At 50.8% G+C, this 5,000-nt stretch overlaps 1 non-coding gene across 1 annotated transcript in view; it reads right to left on the bottom strand.

Moving 5' to 3' along the window:
• The window catches only part of LOC124590592, a 1,910-nt gene extending 1,901 nt beyond the window's left edge, over positions 1 to 9 (bottom strand). Inside the window, exon 1 of the ribosomal RNA XR_006976650.1 lies at positions 1 to 9. This exon is cut by the window's left edge and continues 1,901 nt beyond it. This is a non-coding gene — a ribosomal RNA (small subunit ribosomal RNA).
• Between the last annotated feature and the right edge of the window lie 4,991 nt (positions 10 to 5,000).

Below are 5,000 nucleotides of genomic sequence, written 5' to 3'. Positions count from 1 at the left end.
AACCAGGGAGCTGCGTCAACTAGAGCTGAGCAGCCGGCCGCCCGGGAGTGTGTCCCGGGGGCCCGCGCGAACACGCAAGCGTCCGCTCAATTATTCTGCAAACAGGAGGAGGCTGAGCTCCCCTGCACCATACACCTCGAAACCCTCTCAGGTCCCGGCGGCGCGCAGCGCCGTCCTAAGTACTTGGTCGGGTTCGAGAGAGGCGCAATCGCCCGGAGTTTGGCGAGTAGACGCTTTAGGTGCGACCACCCGTGCTCCCAACTGAGCTTGCCGCTGCCGACAGAGGCCCGGGAGCGTGCTGTCGTGGCATTGCCGGCGGGAGACAACACGCGCCACCTACGGTGACCGGCAGCTCCAACGCCAGCGCCACAGAAGGACAAAAGCCCCACTTGGGTGCCGAAGCGAACTCTCCCAGCACAGCGCACGCGCCAACACGTCCGCACAGCTGCGATACAAACCACCTGCGAGAACCGCAGAGGCGACCGAGCAGCAGACGGCGTCGCGGCGCCGAGCGCCGGGCGGCGGCGCATCCTCAGCGCACACAGTCCTCAATCGGACCAGCACACTGCAGATGTCCACCGCGCTTCGCACCGGGCCCGCGAGGACCTACTTTGGCCGCACGGCGCCGCGTGCAGGGTGCGCCGGCGCGCAGCTGCGCCGCCTGCCGCCTCCGTCGGCCGGCGCGCCTGCCACTGGCCGCCCCCACCAGCCGGCTGTAGCGCGTGCGCCCACGCACCGCGCGGCCAGCACGCCGGGAGGCCCCCCCTCACCGGCCGGGGACGGTCCCACCCAGCCACCGCCGCGTATCGCTTCACACCCAGATGCCATTCACGTTCGTGGGCATGGTGGGTATCGCTGGAACAACCGGTTGGTAGCTCAACCGATCGTCGCCATCACTGATTCACCTCTAGCGAGAACAACCGCACCACAACGGTTTACCAGTTGTTCATTTGCGTAACGTCACCAGCAAACGTAGGCGTCCATCGCCATTTGCAAATTCAACGATTGTTGCATGCCTGTGTCAGGTGTCACGACACACTATGTCTGCCCACATACACGCAACAACATGTGCACGCTTCGCGAACACGTGGAAGGTGGCCCCCGTACGTATGCGATGTCCATTGCGCGAACGACTGTCAACCGGCCTCTGTCGCATGTCGCAGATGTGGAACGCAGTGCACCATGCTATCACGGTGTGTGAGAAGAGACGACTACGTCTGACAACACGCGCCACTACATCAACAGACGGCTCATGCTGATCGCCATCCAGGGCATACCACACTGCAATCCAGCTCTTATAGGGAGACGACACATAGCTGAGTGCACAACATTTGGACCGCATGGTTCGCCGTTGTTGGCGCAGTCGTTGTACGGTCACATGTACCACGATGTATCATTCAGTACATGAGGACCAATGTGCAGTACAGTGTGTGATTTGGACGTACAACATCAGCGGACAGTTGACACAGGCCGTACCACAGCGTAGGCTAAGTGCTTCGCCATGCAAATGCCAATGAACAACTGCAAATGCCAATGAACAACTGCAAAGGGCATTGAGCATGTACGTCCTGCTGCCATCCACATTACAGTGTATAGCTGCAAGGTGTTTAACATGAAGCGATACACTGGGGACCGGGCAGTGCGAGTAGCAAACTATATTGCGGGGGTTGCAGTTAGGCAACACTACACTAATTTAACGCGTCGTATGACAATTACAGAGCAGGTTAAGGCCCAACGTGTGTTGGGTTAAGGCCCAACGTGTGTTGGGTTAAGGCCCAACGTGTGTTGGGTTAAGGCCCAACGTGTGTTGGGTTAAGGCCCAACGTGTGTTGGGTTAAGGCCCAACGTGTGTTGGGTTAAGGCCCAACGTGTGTTGGGTTAAGGCCCAACGTGTGTTGGGTTAAGGCCCAACGTGTGTTGGGTTAAGGCCCAACGTGTGTTGGGTTAAGGCCCAACGTGTGTTGGGTTAAGGCCCAACGTGTGTTGGGTTAAGGCCCAACGTGTGTTACGTTACGGCGCAACGTGGGTTACGTTACGGCGCAACGTGGGTTGCGTTACGGCGCAACGTAGGTTACGTTACGGCGCAACGTAGGTTACGTTAAGGCGCAACGTAGGTTACGTTAAGGCGCAACGTAGGTTACGTTAAGGCGCAACGTAGGTTACATTAAGGCGCAATATAGGTTACATTAAGGCGCAATATAGGTTACATTAAGGCGCAATATAGGTTACATTAAGGCGCAATATAGGTTACGTTAAGGCGCAATATAGGTTAGGTTAAGGCGCAATATAGGTTACGTTAAGGCGCAATATAGGTTACGTTAAGGCGCAATATAGGTTACGTTAAGGCGCAATATAGGTTACGTTAAGGCGCAATATAGGTTACGTTAAGGCGCAATATAGGTTACGTTAAGGCGCAATATAGGTTACGTTAAGGCGCAATATAGGTTACGTTAAGGCGCAATATAGGTTAGGTTAAGGCGCAATATAGGTTAGGTTAAGGCGCAATATAGGTTAGGTTAAGGCGCAATATAGGTTAGGTTAAGGCGCAATATAGGTTACGTTAAGGCGCAATATAGGTTACGTTAAGGCGCAATATAGGTTACGTTAAGGCGCAATATAGGTTAGGTTAAGGCGCAATATAGGTTAGGTTAAGGCGCAATACAGGTTAGGTTAAGGCGCAATATAGGTTACGTTAAGGCGCAATATAGGTTAGGTTAAGGCGCAATATAGGTTAGGTTAAGGCGCAATATAGGTTAGGTTAAGGCGCAATATAGGTTAGGTTAAGGCGCAATATAGGTTAGGTTAAGGCGCAATATAGGTTACGTTAAGGCGCAATATAGGTTACGTTAAGGCGCAATATAGGTTAGGTTAAGGCGCAATATAGGTTACGTTAAGGCGCAATATAGGTTACGTTAAGGCGCAATACAGGTTACGTTAAGGCGCCATACAGGTTAGGTTAAGGCGCCATACAGGTTAGGTTAAGGCGCAATACAGGTTAGGTTAAGGCGCAATACAGGTTAGGTTAAGGCGCAATACAGGTTAGGTTAAGGCGCAATACAGGTTAGGTTAAGGCGCAATACAGGTTAGGTTAAGGCGCAATACAGGTTAGGTTAAGGCGCAATACAGGTTAGGTTAAGGCGCAATACAGGTTAGGTTAAGGCGCAATACAGGTTAGGTTAAGGCGCAATACAGGTTAGGTTAAGGCGCAATACAGGTTAGGTTAAGGCGCAATACAGGTTAGGTTAAGGCGCAATACAGGTTAGGTTAAGGCGCAATACAGGTTAGGTTAAGGCGCAATACAGGTTAGGTTAAGGCGCAATACAGGTTAGGTTAAGGTACGACATAGGTTAGGTTAAGGTACGACATAGGTTAGGTTAAGGTACGACATAGGTTAGGTTAAGGTACGACATAGGTTAGGTTACGGTACGACATAGGTTAGGTTACGGTACGACATAGGTTAGGTTACGGTACGACATAGGTTAGGTTACGGTACGACATAGGTTAGGTTACGGTACGACATAGGTTAGGTTACGGTACGACATAGGTTAGGTTACGGTACGACATAGGTTAGGTTACGGTACGACATAGGTTAGGTTACGGTACGACATAGGTTAGGTTACGGTACGACATAGGTTAGGTTACGGTACGACATAGGTTAGGTTACGGTACGACATAGGTTAGGTTACGGTACGACATAGGTTAGGTTACGGTACGACATAGGTTAGGTTACGGTACGACATAGGTTAGGTTACGGTACGACATAGGTTAGGTTACGGTACGACATAGGTTAGGTTACGGTACGACATAGGTTAGGTTACGGTACGACATAGGTTAGGTTACGGTACGACATAGGTTAGGTTACGGTACGACATAGGTTAGGTTACGGTACGACATAGGTTAGGTTACGGTACGATATAGGTTAGGTTACGGTACGACATAGGTTAGGTTACGGTACGACATAGGTTAGGTTACGGTACGACATAGGTTAGGTTACGGTACGATATAGGTTAGGTTACGGTACGATATAGGTTAGGTTACGGTACGATATAGGTTAGGTTACGGTACGATATAGGTTAGGTTACGGTACGATATAGGTTAGGTTACGGTACGATATAGGTTAGGTTACGGTACGATATAGGTTAGGTTACGGTACGATATAGGTTAGGTTACGGTACGATATAGGTTAGGTTACGGTACGATATAGGTTAGGTTACGGTACGATATAGGTTAGGTTACGGTACGATATAGGTTAGGTTACGGTACGATATAGGTTAGGTTACGGTACGATATAGGTTAGGTTACGGTACGATATAGGTTAGGTTAAGGTACACATTGTTGTAAGGAAAGGTTTAATGGGGGGCGGGGCGGCCGGTTTGTTGATTGTGATTATAGTAAGTGGATGCCTGCGGCATCATCTGATTTGCCACGTCAGGATGCACCTTTGGCTCATGACAGGCGGCGCTCTCATTCCATGCTTGTGGCAGACCTGTGTCTTTCATTCCTGCCATTGTTTGTGTGCTGTGAGAGGAGGCAGTATTGTGATGTTGGGTGCACCCCTGTGTAGGACATGTGTGGGTGTTGGTGGCTTGGCTGAGCAATGGTGGTTGTCGGGTGGGTGGGATATTCTGTTTTCTGAGTGGACCTCCCAGTCTGGTTATGACAGTGTGGATTGTCTAATGTGGCGGAGAGGATGCACTGGGTGTTGTTCCATGCTGGTGCTTACATATTGTCTGTGTGCGTGTTACAGGCAGAGAGTAGTGCGTGATAAGGGTGTGTGGCTGACGTGTGGTTGTGATTGTGAGCAGAGTCTTTCAGCATGTATACGGACAGTTGTATACATTATCTGTATTCTGATGGCTCTATCTATTACTAATCAGCGCCGTGTATACGTTTAATCCGGTTCCAGTCGAAACTGTTGTATCTCTGTACATTAGTGACACGGCGAGCCCGCTATGTAGTTACTCGTCTCGGCAGCTTCCACCGGTGTATGGCAAATGATT

Source organism: Schistocerca americana, unplaced genomic scaffold, assembly GCF_021461395.2.
Source record: "Schistocerca americana isolate TAMUIC-IGC-003095 unplaced genomic scaffold, iqSchAmer2.1 HiC_scaffold_77, whole genome shotgun sequence".
In the NCBI taxonomy this organism is placed as follows: Eukaryota; Metazoa; Arthropoda; class Insecta; order Orthoptera; family Acrididae; genus Schistocerca; species Schistocerca americana.
This window is presented reverse-complemented; position numbering and strand designations above follow the sequence as displayed.